Below are 13604 nucleotides of genomic sequence, written 5' to 3' on the forward strand. Positions count from 1 at the left end.
TTAACTTTTACATATTTATATTTTTGTATTGACTATTTTCTTTAATTCTCTTTTACCCCTACTATTTGTTTATTACTAGTACCTCTTTATAATATTTTTAGTTACTGTTGCAGGATTTAAGTCTACCTTTAAATATTATATATTAATTCATATATAGAATTCATATATATTCATAGAATAAGACTCTTACAACAACCTATTTCCAACTTCTCCCTCGCATTCTTTGTGATGTTGTTGCTATACATTTTATTTTTATATACATTACACTTCAAAATACATTATTATCATATTTACTTTAGACAGTTATCTTTTAGAGTGAATAAGAAATGAAATTTATATTTACCTTCATATTTACTGTTGTTGTTTTTTCAAGTTTCTGTCTGGTATCATATTATTATCCTGAATATTTTTTTAACATCTTTTGTAGCAGAGGTCTACTAGTGATAAATTCTTTCAGATGTTGAGTATTTGGGGAAAAAATGTATTTTACCTTCATTCTTGAAAGATATTTTCACTTGGGATTTTCTGAGCTTCCTAGATCTTTAGTTTGATACCTTTAATTATTTTGAGAATATTCTCAGTCTTATCCTTTCAAATATTTCTCTTCTTCTCTCTCCATATTTTCCAATTATACAAATGTCAAAACATTTGATGTTCTTTCATAGCTTTTGGATATTGTTACTTTTTTCTCATTGTGCTACAATTTGAGTAATTCCTATTGACCTATCTTCAAGGTCATTGATTATTTCCTCAGCTGGGTCAAGCCTACTATTGAGCCCATCAAAAGAATTCTTTATTTCTGATGTGTGTATGTGTGTGTGTGTGTGGCATTTCCATGAGACTCTCTTATAGTTTTGACCTCTCCACTGAAATTTCCTATCTGTTCATATACATTGTCCACCTTTTCCACTAGATCCTTTAACATTAACTATAATTGTTTTAAAGTTCCTGAATGACATCTAGTCATTGTTCATTGTTCTAACATCTTAGTCATCTTTGAGTCTGACTCTGTTGATTGTTTTTTCTCTCAATAATGGGTTTTTTCATTGCTATTATGACTGATTAATTATTAAAATTTATCATAATTATTTACTGAATGTCAGATATTTTACATACAGCAATGAGATCAATAGTACTTACGCTTGGAAACAGGCATGCCACTTCTTTGGTCAGGTCATCGGTGTCAGGGATTGAATTAATCTAGTAAATGTAAATCAGGCGAGGCTAGAAATGTGCACATGCACTTAGACCTGATCTTTTGAACCTCCACCTTTTCATCTAGCAATAATAGCTCCTCAGCTGTTCCTGAGAGTTGCATACAATGCTGCCCTTTCCCAGTTTAAGTGTTTTGCTCTGTAGACATATGGTTCTGGGAAGTGGGATTTTGCACCTTTCTCACAGGGGCTAATCCCCTCCTCCATATCTGCCTTAGTGAGGATGGATTTCTCTAGTCTCTTGCCCTGACCCCAGACTTTCTTGTGAACACCTGGTGAAGATTTATAGAAGAGAGCTTGAGAAGGGTCCAAACTCCTCTTGTATGAGGAAGTCCACAATTTCTCTTATTTCATGCTAGCCCATATTCAGCTAAATGCTCACAAAATGTTAATTGAATTCTTCTCACTCATCTGTATGGCAGCATCCTCTCTTGTTTTCTGTCACAGAAAATGTCACAGTCCACTGGTCCAGTTTCTCCTTGGAGAAATCTCTTCCACTACAGAATTTGCTTGCTCTGCGACCTCTGCTCTCTAATAGGTCAAAAAACAAGCTCTGATTTTGTAGTTAGCTGAATTTTTCTCAATCTCAGAATGGGGGTGATGTTCTTTCCAAGTTTTTATCCTAAGTGGAAGTGAAACTCCTCTGTACTTTTGTACACTAGTAATAATAACAGCTAATGTTTATTACATACTTATTACGTGCCTGGCATAATGCTATGGGACACATGGACTAGCTCATTTAATCTCACCATTGGACTTCCCTGGTGGTCCAGTGGTTAAGCATCCACCTGCCAATACAGGGGATATGTGTTCGCTCCCTGGTGTGGGAAGATTCCACATGCCGTGAGGCAAATAAGCCCACGTCCACAACTATTGAGCCTGCGCATCACAACTACTAGGTCCATGTGTAGCAACTACTGAGCGTACAGGGTGTAAGTACCAAAGCCCACATACCCTAAAGCCTGTGCTCTGCAACAAGAGAAGCCACCTCAACGAGAAGCTAGCACGCTGCAACTAGAGCCTAGCCCCAGCTCACCACAACTAGAGAAAACCATGTGCACCAACAAAGACTCAACACAGCCAAAGATAAATGAATAATTAATTGATTTTTTAAAATCCTCACTATGATTACATCCATTTCCTAGGCTGGGAAATCAAGACAACACAGCAATTAACTTATTTGGCCAAGGTCTCACAGCTGCTAAGTGGCAGAAACTTAACACAAGCAGAGGCAGCGTGACTCAAGAGCAGTGCCCTGTGACAGACAGCCTAGAGAGGTGGGATGGGATGGGAGGAAGGTTCAAGAGACATGTCAAAGGGACATGAGTACAAGGATGGCTGTTTCATGCTGATATATGGCAGGGACCAATACAACACTGTAAGCAATTATCCCCCAATTAAAAAGAAATAAACATTTTAAACAAGAGCAGTGCTATGATTCTATAACGTTGCCTCTGCCCTGCGAGCCCCCTGAACACAGGAATGAGCCCTTATTCTTGTGCTGATCTTTCCGGCATGTATCTCAGTGCCTCAATTCAAAGGAGGCAGTCAGTCAATGTTTGTTGAAGGAAGGAATTAACTGCCTTTCTTCTGCCCCTGAAAGTCAAAGTGAGGTTTGGAAGCAGTGACCTGGGGATGGGCTCACCTGGTCTTGTTGTCTGCCCACCTTCCTGTCTCACACGCAGGAACTATATGTCATAATACATGATGAGAAAAAGTCTCTAGTACCTTGAACAATCTCCTCCCCATGCTGAACAAGTCAGTTCATGACAAGAAAGCAATGATTAATAGCTTCTCTGCCAAGTGATGCTTGCTTGATTAAGAGGAAATATGGTCCATATTTCATGTAAGTTTCCCTAAACTTCAAACACATAGACTCAAAGTTTAGACTCTGCTCTATCGAGCTATGTCTTCAGACTGTGTGTCTTTACCCTCCCCTCATCTCAACTAAGCAATGAAAACTTAAAGGTCAGAATCTATAAATTGTACTTCTCTGTATCCCACATAGTGCCTAGCACAAAGCTCTACAAGTACCTGTTGAATGAAGGAATAAAAAAGATTAATTTCAACTGCTCCAGTGTTGCAGTCCAAACAAACCATGTCAGAGTGGCATTCTTCCACTAAATGCTGGAAATTTTTAAGATCCATATAATTCAAAGGCTTGGCACCAAACTGTTCCAGGGGTAAATCACTTTTATCCAAGATGGGTGAATGTCAGTTCTAAATCTGTGTATTTGATATTCTCCTTCTGATTCCTCATTCTGAAAGGCCACTGGACTTGAGAAATATATCATCTGGGTTCTTGCCCAAGTTTTTCCATTTATTAATATCTTAAAAAAATAATAGAGATAATGATATCTTATATGCTCAGTTGTGAAAATTGAATGAGTCGACAAAAGCAAAAGCACCTCAGAAAGTATAAAGTACTATACAAATGTCTGTATTTTTACTAGTCTTTCCCTTATGTCAATGCCTTTAAACCCTATGCTTAATAATTGGAATAATAATAATAATGGGCATCCCAGGTAGTTCAGTGGTAAAAAAAAAATCCACCTGCCAAGCAGGAGACATTCACTCTCCGGGTCTAGAAGATCCCCTGGAGAAGGAAATGGCAACGCACTCCAGCATTCTTGCCGAGGAAATCCCGTGGACGGGGGAGCCTAGAGGGCTGCACTCCCTGGGGCTGCAAAAGAGTCGGACACGACTTACCAACTAAACAACAACAATATTAATAATAATAAAAACCAATTTTTATTTAAGGCTTATAGGATTTTAGGTGATAATCTATATCAACCCTTAAAAGTCCTATATGAAAAAAAGTCCCTATGTGCTCACTTCAGTTCAGTTCAGTCGCTCAGTCATGTCCGACTCTCTGTGACGCCATGAATCACAGCATGCCAGGCCTCCCTGTCCATCACCAACCCCCGGAGTTTACTCAAACTCATGTCCATCGAGTCAGTGACACCATCCAGCCATCTCATCCTCTGTCATCCCCTTCTCCTCCTGCCCCCAATCCCTCCTGGCATCAGGGTCTTTTCCAATGAGTCAACTCTTCACATGAGGTGGCCAAAGCATTGGAGTTTCAGCTTCAGCATCAGTCCTTCCAGTGAACACCCAGGACTGATCTCCTTTAGGATGGACAGGTTGGATCTCCTTGCAGTCCAAGGGACTCTCAAGAGTCTTTTCCAACACCACAGTTCAAAAGTATCAATTTTTCAGTGCTCAGCTTTCTTCACAGTCCAACTCTCACATCCATACATGACCACTGGAAAAACCATAGCCTTGACTAGATGGACCTTTGTTGGCAAAGTAATGTCTCTGCTTTTTAATATGCTGTCTAGATCATAACTTTCCTTCCAAGGAGTAAGCTTCTTTTAATTTCATGGCTGCAGTCACCATCTGCAGTGATTTTGGAGCCCAAAAAAATAAAGTCTGACACTGTTTCCAATGTTTCCCCATCTATTTCCCATAAAGTGATGGGACCAGATACCATGATCTTAGTTTTCTGAGTGTTGAGCTTTAAGCCAACTTTTTCACTCTCCTCTTTCACTTTCATCAAGAGGCTCTTTAGTTCTTCTTCACTTTCTGCCATAAGGGTGGTGTCATCTGCACATCTGAGGTTATTGATATTTCTCCCGGCAATCTTGATTCCAGCCTGTGCTTCTTCCAGCCCAGCGTTTCTCATGATGTACTCAGCATATAAGTTAAATAAGCAGGGTGACATTATACAGCCTTGACATACTCCTTTTCCTATTTGGAACCAGTCTGTTGTTCCATGTCCAGTTATAACTGTTGCTTCCTGACCTGCATATAGGCTTCTCAAGAGGCAGGTCAGATGATCTGGTATTCCCATCTCTTTCAGAACTTTCCACAGTTTATTGTGCTCCACATAGTCAAAGGCTTTGGCATAGTCAATAAAGCAGAAATAGATGTTTTTCTGGAACTCTCTTGCTTTTTCAATGATCCAGTGGATGTTGGCAACTTGATCTCTGGTTCCTCGGCCTTTTCTAAAACCAGCTTGAACATCTGGATGTTCACAGTTCAAGTATTGCTGAAGCCTGGCTTGGAGAATTTTGAGCATTACTTTACTAGCGTGTGAGATGAGTGCAATTGTGTGGTAGTTTGAGCATTCTTTGCATTGCCTTTCTTTGGGATTGGAATGAAAACTGAACTTTTCCAGTCCTGTGGCCACTGCTGAGTTTTCCAAATTTGCTGGCATATTGAGTGCAGCACGTTCACAGCATCATCTTTCAGGATTTGAAATAGCTCAACTGGAATTCCATCACCTCCACTAGCTTTGTTCATAGTGATGCTTTCTAAGGCCCACTTGACTTCACATTCCAGGATGTCTGGCTCTAGGTGAGTGATCACACCATCGTGATTATCTGGGTCATGAAGATCTTTTTTGTATAGTTCTTCTGTGTATTCTTACCACCTCTTCTTAATATCTTCTGCTTCAGTTAGGTCCATACCATTTCTGTCCTTTATTGAGCCCATCTTTGCATGAAATATTCCCTTGGTATCTCTAATTTTCTTGAAGAGCTCTCTTGTCTTTCCCATTCTGTTGTTTTCCTCTATTTCTTTGCATTGATTGCTGAGGAAGGCTTTCTTATCTCTCCTGGCTATTCTTTGGAACTCTGCATTCAAATGGGAATATATTTCCTTTTCTCCTTTGCTTTTCGCTTCTCTTCTTTTCACACCTATTTGTAAGGCCTCCTCAGACAACCATTTTGCTTTTTTGCATTTCTTTTCCATGGGGATGGTCTAGGTACTATCATTACTTCCATCGATACAAAGAAATTCAGAGACTCATTAAGGTTAAAGGGCTGCGTTAAGATCACATGGGCTTCCCTGGTGGCTCAACTGGTAAAGAATCTACCTATAATGTGGGAGACCTGGGTTCGATCCCTGGGTTGGAAAGATCCTCTGGAGAAAGGATTTACATGTGGGTTTCCCTGAAGCTCAGTTGGTCAAGAATTCACCCGCAATGCAGGAGACCCCGCTTGGATTCCTGGGTAGGGAAGATCCCCTGGAGAAGGGATAGGCTACCCACTCCAGTATTCTGGCCTAGAGAATTCCATGGACTGTATAGTCCATGGGGTCACAAAGAGTCAGACACGACTGAGCAGCTTCCACTTTCACTTAAGATCACATAGTAAGTTAAAGAGTTTGAATTCAAACCCAGACAGTATGATTTCAGCATCCCAGCTCTCAATCATAGCACTCTGCTGTCTTCTAAAGTGAAAGAAGAGATATTGTTAAGTCTAGTTATGAGAAAGCTAGTGAGATCACAGGACATCTGATGAGTCCAGTCCTTGATCCTCATCCATATACTATCCTCTGATTATCTACTATCCCCTGATTATCTGCTCTACTTTTATTGCTTATCATCTATATGCTAATAGTATTCAAACCTCTGTCACTCTGGCCTCTAGAACCTTCTATCTACCCAACCACTCAGTCATTCATTCAGCAAATACCCACTGAGCACCTATGTGTCAGGCCTGAGCTAGATGTTGGATGGAGCATAAGACCAACACCTGATCTAATGGAGTTTACATTTTACTGGGTAGAGACAAACAATGAATAACTATACTCATTCATTCATTAAAAATAAATACAATGACTTCATATAGTATTGCACCATATAAATGTTTCCAGGGTAATCATCCCAAAAGAGGGAGAATCTGTCAGGAAGCTGAATTGCTTTTTCTAACAGACTGAGAAATCAACAAAGTCATTCACCTCATTAAAATGAAGTCACTAGAGCCAAACAATGCATGTTCAAAGGGAGGAGAATCGGGTCCCACCTTTTGATGGGAAACATGTCAAAGATTTTGCTGATAGCCTTTAAAACCATCACACCAGCCATTTTCCCCATCCCTTGGAGGGATATAAACATTTCAGCTCCCATAGTCAAATCTGGCAGGTTTAAGAAAGTATGCTCTGATACAAATTATAAATTCAACTACATTTCTTAAGGAATAATTCTAGAATCCCAAAAAGCTGGCCCTGTCCACCCTGCCCATTCCCTTTCCTCTCCTGAGCTCAAAGCACCCACTCTTTCATCATGACACTGCCTTGAATGGTTATTTTATATTTCAACCCATATAAATGTAGAACTTTGTCTTTCTGGTTTCCTCATTTGGATCACAGATTCCCAGAGGTATTAAATATGTAACATAGTTATCATCTGAGTATCTTTCACAGTATTTCAAAAGAAACTATATTCATAGATCATGGAATAGAGAAAAGAAGAAATGAAATGTTCTCTTTTTTTTCTTTCTGAGAATACCTGTTCCTCTAAAACCCACTTTAGGATATATGCACTGTAAGATAACACATATGCGCAACCAGTGTGGATCACGATACAAACTATAATGAAACAACAGATTCTCCAGTACCTAGGAAGTCATTAGAGATCACCTAGGGTACAACCATCCTATTTTATCCTGAAGTTTTAGAAGTCTTGCTTTATTTAATTCACACAATAAATTTATGAGGAAGGTACTATTATATTTCCATTCCTTCCATGAAAACAAATGAAGCTAAGAGCATGATATTCCCAAGTTTACACCAATCAGTAAGTGAGAGTTCAAATCTGCTTCTTGCTGAGTCCAAATCCAAGGACTCCATCAAGGAGGAGCTGAGAGTCGAGAGAGAGAAAAGGACTTGCCCAACATTGAGATTTGAGCTTTCTGAGTCCCAGTCCGATGTTCTACTCAGATACATAAGACAAAATTCTTTCCTCCCTAAATTCAAAAATTGAATCAGTTCACCCTCAACTTGAAATTTCAGACCACATGTTTTGTCTTCATTTTTTTCCCTCTTGGAGCTGAATTCAAATAAGCAGAAAAGGGTGGGAGGGCATAAAAATCATAGAAAGAGGGAGCCTGTTAATACAACATCTTGCCACACGAAAAGGTCAAATGGTGCTCTGTTTCAGTCTGAATAGGCTGCAATTTGAGCAATCCCAGTCATGAAATATCGGGCAATTTTCTGACCTTTTTAGCTATAACTGCAAGTGCTTTGATTCTTGGGACATTCTGTGTCTGTATTTGAAGCTAACTAAAAAAAAGAAGAAGCAGAAAGAAAGAAAAAAAGTATTTCTTTAGAGATACTCTTCTCTCATGATATAAAATATAACTTCAGGCATGTGTTGTGGACACTGGTTTTTGGTTCTTCGGTTTGTTTGCTATGCTTTTTTTGGCTGCCAAGTATCTGAAAGTCCTTCCTATAACTATGAATGTTCCTTCTTAGGAATCTTGGTGGGAGGCAGGGTCCACCTCTCACCATAAGGCTGAAAAGCAAAACCCTTCCTTTACAGTGATAAGCAAGACCCTTACATCTTTCAGCTAGGGGATAAGACATGGGTTTGCCCAACCAGATGTCTCTACCCTGGTCTTTGAGTAAGAACCTAGTGATACAAATAGGCAGGAATAGAGGAGACTATTATGGATGTGGGAGCAACAATGGCAGCAGAAGCTTCAAATTCCCAAAGACTTCAGAGTCAGGGACAGCACTGTCTGTCCATTGCCAATGAGAGAATAAGCCACAGCACCCAACACTATACAGAGGGGCAGCAGTGTATTCACATGCTGGTTCTTAGCATGGTTTTGACCATGGATGTGGCTGTTGCTCATTATCCCTTTTTTCTAAACATATTCTGTGCCTGGATCTCCAATCTTCCCAGACATTCTATGAGCAAATCAATATTACTTTAATAAACTCCTTCCCTGTTTAAGTCAACCAGAAACAGCTTCTCTTGCTTGCAACTAAGAACCTTGATACATCAAAGAATAAAACTGAAGAGTAATAAAAAAAAAAAATACTAAGGATGGGTAGGGGTAGAATTTTTTAAAGAAATTATATTTAAATGTACTTGAAATTTTTCATTCAACTGATTTATGTATAAAGGAGTCAATACATCCACCTGTTATCACATTTTTTCACAATTTGTAAAACAGGATCAAGATCCAAACTGATTCCCTATTCATATCCAGGTCTCCCTCTAGATAATCTCTTTTTCTGTCAAGCTGTCAAGCCTCGTCACTCAGGCTTAAAACTCCACAATTATTTTCATCTCTTTCTTCTCCCTCATATCCGTTAACCAAATACTTTCTATCTTCCTTAGTAGTGACCTCTCAGGTCTCTTCCTATCTTCACACTTCCAATGGACAAATCTAATACAGGGAATTATCAACTTCTACATGAGCGATAATGTTCAAATTTCCCTACCTGTCTCCATTGTGTCCTGCATCAAACTCATTTTCCCTAGACACTGTTTGTGCCTCATCACTCACAGATCAAAATCCTTGATGGCTGACCACTGCTTGCAGGATCAAATCCAAAATGTTCAGCATGACGTATGAGATTCCTCATGATCTGATGCTTTCTTACTTTTCCAATTTGACCACCATGTGCTTCTTTTTCTTTCCCATTAGTGCACACATTTAAATGTACTGTTCCCACCTGAATAAATTTTATTTACTGTTTACTTACTGTTTTTATTTACTGTTACACTGTTAACAGTAAATTTTGTTATCTGTAGAAAAATATGTTTTTCCTCTACAGAAAACAGAAGCAGGAGAGCCAGTCTGAATCCTCAAGGGAAAAAAAAAGGTAGATGGACTGGAGCAGTACATATTTGCAGCCTATTTAGAAATTTAATATACTGTCCTCAGATAGAGGACATATCAGATATTAAACTGGTAAGAACAGATACCACACTTGATCTTAGTCCAAAAGGCCAAAAAGCGATACCATCAGGTGTTTCTTATTCACCTTAATAGATTTGACCAAGGAACATATTTTGAAACATAAAATACTGATTTTTAAAATTAAATCAAGGTATATAATGCATGCTTGAATTTAAAAGTATGGCAGTTAAAAATTTTTTAAATCCAAAACAAGTTGCAAGAAGATTTTTTATAGTTACAATATTATTAATAAAATAGCCAATTCTAAAACTATATATCATGTAGAAAACATTTATTATGTGAAAAACAACTGTCCTATTAGAACTATCCATATAAATACTACAGAAACTTTACAAGGTAGGTGTTATATTTCCATTTACATGTGAGGAAACTAAAGTCCTAAAGGATTGATAAACATATTCAAAAACATTCAGCCAATAAATGCACAGCAAATATTCAAATGTCATAAGTCAATTCTTAAATAAGAAGCATATTTTCTCAAAGGCAGATTACCACAGGAGTATAGCAACTACATAATAAAGTTATAAGTTTTAATGTGATATATGCTTTAAATGGTTTGTAAAAGGAACAATATTATTAGCATTAATTTCCCAACAGAACCTTAGTACATCTGATAGACTATCAGTGCTCTATGCACAATCCGTATTCCCTCTAGGAATTATATTCTACTGGGTTTGGCATGGAATGTAGTACCATGTATTTTTATTCAGCACCTGGGTATTGCTGATGGAACTGGTCCATGATTATAGCTCTGTGAGATCCTGAAATAGGTAATAAATATGGAGTATTGATCATGAGATCTGGGTTATATTTCTTTTGGCTCTGCACTCTATTGTTGCATGACTTTGAATAACTGTTTTAGTGACCCTCAGCTGTAACATCTCTAGGTTAAAGAGGATAAAGTGAATGACCTGACTTTTCAGCACGTATCCCACTCATGAATGTGCTGGTCCAGGAAAAACTGAAAAGGCATATCTCACACACTCAGAGTGTTCAATTGGCAGGAACTGCCTGAAATTCTGGGGTAGGAAAGATCCTGGAGTCCTTAACCTTACTGAACTTCTCTCTTTAGTTTCAACTCAAAGGCTCCACAAAAACTTTCTCATCACTCTTTTCCACATTCCAGTTTTTATCCTTCTAACAACTCATTGCTTCATTCTGCCTTTTAGCATGATAGTAGTTTATCTATTTCTTTCTCAAAAGAAAAGTCACTGAATTGCTATGGGGCTGTAGTGAAATAACACATCTAAAATGTTTAGAACCAAGCAGAAATGCAATTATTATTTATTTCAATCTATTTGGTTTTCAAATTCTAGACATCTCAGGTGAAAATTATTAAATATTGGTGATGGTTGCAATAGTAAAGACGGACGAAGTGAAGCTGGGGCTCAGCACCATGGACAGCTCAGAAGGCATGCCAGAATTCGTGTGGCAGTTCTGACACAACCTGCAATATTTTCCTGCCCCACCTCTCTGTAAGGATAAGTTAAAGGCTCTCTGCCTTACACTTATGGGATCTCCCAGGCTCCGAGAGAGACATCCTTGTCTCTTCAGAGTCCTTAATATATGCCATTGCCATCTAGCTCTCTCACTGCAGAATAACAGTGAAGAGTCCAGGCGCTGGGTCAGACTACTTGATTTGAATCATGGTTCCCCCACTTACTAGCTGTGTGACGAAAGACAATTTGTGGGTATCTTAGTACCTTGGTTACCTCCTCTGTTAGATGAGATTAATTATCATGCCTAATTTATAGAATTCTAGTGAAGACAAAAGGATATAATCTACATAAAGTATAGCTTAGAATAGCCTGAAGTGAAGTCACTCAGTCGTGTCCGACTCTTTGTGACCCCATGGATTGTAGCCTACCAGGCTTCTCCATCCATGGGATTCTCCAGGCAAGAACACTGGAGTGGGTTGCCATTTCCTTCTCCAGGGGATCTTCCCGACACAGGGATCGAACCTGGGTCTCCCACATTGGAGGCAGACGCTTTAACCTCTGAGCCACCAGGGAAGCCCTAGAATAGAATAGCCTGCTGCTGCTGCTGTTAAGTCACTTCAGTCGTGTCTGACTCTGTGCGACCCCATAGACGGCAGCCCACCAGGCTCCACCGTCCCTGGGATTCTCCAGGCAAGAACATTGGAGTGAGTTGCCATTTCCTTCTCCAATGCATAAAAGTGAAAAGTGAAAGTGAAGTCGCTCAGTCGTGTCCAACTCTTCTCAACCCCATGGACTGCATCCTACCAGGCTCCTCCTTCCACAGGATTTTCCAGGCAAGAGTACTGGAGTGGGTTGCAATTGCCTTCTCCATAGAATAGCCTAGTACCAAGCAAATTCTCAGCTAAACTGTTAAACATTAGCTGTTAGCTGTCACCATGAGGCCACAGAACTGTTTCTAGCCTGGCCCCATAGACTCATGTGGCCTCAAGAAAGGCCTTTACTTCCTCAACTAAAAACAAGAGTTGACCAAGGGCAGATATTCCCAAAGTGAAATGCACAAAACCTGAAATCTTCTTTCTTGTGTCCCAGTAATTTTTTCCCTATTTAACTTCTTTCCTTTATTTCTTGGGCATGGTCAACAGTCAGACCTGGAAGGGTTTGGGGATTCTGAGCACCTTCCAGTTCAGGTCCCCCAACTTTAGCATCATAAATTTTGGATAACTCAGGAAAAAAAAGTCATAATGTTCTCACCATCCTTCTGTCCAGGTTTTATTTTACTTCCTCAGGCCTAACTGCAATCTTAACACTAACTATTGAAGAAGAGGCCCTCAGAAAAGGGAAAGAGGCATCAGACACCAGTATTTCCAGGCCATTGCTCTGCTTTCTGCAATCCGTCAAGATCTTCCTTGATCCCTCCAGTCATTCATTTCAATGATTCTAGATTTTTGTTTCATGTATTTGGATGGCCTGCATATTTCAATTTTTTATCATACCTTTCTTACTGAGAGTTCTTAAAACAAAGCCATGTACATCTGAGACCCTGTGTACAAACCTGCTTATGCTTTCCCTTTAATCCCCAGCATCTTTGCCCAAGTGCTTTAGAAGTGTTACAAACCCAAACAGCTTCCTGGCCCACTGCAGCTTCTAACATGAGATCATGGTTTTAAATCTCAAAATCACAGTACACCTGGTTATTAATAGCAGGGGATTTCAGCTCAGCACAATGCTTTGGTAGATAGCCAGCAATCCAAGTTCAACATCCTCCAGGGTGTGAAATTAAAAGGAAAAGAATCTTAAAAGTCTGAGAGTTTCTGTTTATTTGACTAGAGTTTTAACTCCTTTTCTATACCCTCCATTAGTAAGATCATTACTATGGTTCAGGATCAATTTTTTGAGTGCTCCTAGAGCAAATGACTGTCTTATTCATCTCTATAGCCTTAGTGATTAGTAATTTAATAATTTCCTAGAGGAGATTGGATTATTCTTCAATAATACCCACTTCCTCTTCTTTACTCTCATAGAAGGAACATGTTTCATTGATGTTGGGCTTGGCCATGTGTCTTGCTTTGGCCAACAGGATTCTAACAGATGTAATGTAGGCAAGGCTGAAAATGTGCTCAGGTAATTGGATTTGCTCTCTTGGATCTCTACCATAACCATGAGAAGAAAGTTTCTGGGCTAATCTACTGGTCCCAGAAGGAGTATAAGAAATATGGTGAGCAGAATTCAAT

At 39.2% G+C, this 13604-nt stretch overlaps 1 long non-coding RNA gene and 1 pseudogene across 1 annotated transcript in view; both read right to left on the bottom strand.

The window, feature by feature from the left end:
• Positions 1 to 13604, bottom strand: part of LOC122439653 — a 141489-nt gene that overhangs the window by 21863 nt on the left and 106022 nt on the right. The gene's annotated exons all lie outside the window — the stretch shown is intronic.
• LOC122441168 lies at positions 9801 to 9975 on the bottom strand (annotated as a pseudogene).

The sequence above is a fragment of the Cervus canadensis genome, chromosome 4 (assembly GCF_019320065.1).
Source record: "Cervus canadensis isolate Bull #8, Minnesota chromosome 4, ASM1932006v1, whole genome shotgun sequence".
NCBI classification, from domain to species: Eukaryota; Metazoa; Chordata; class Mammalia; order Artiodactyla; family Cervidae; genus Cervus; species Cervus canadensis.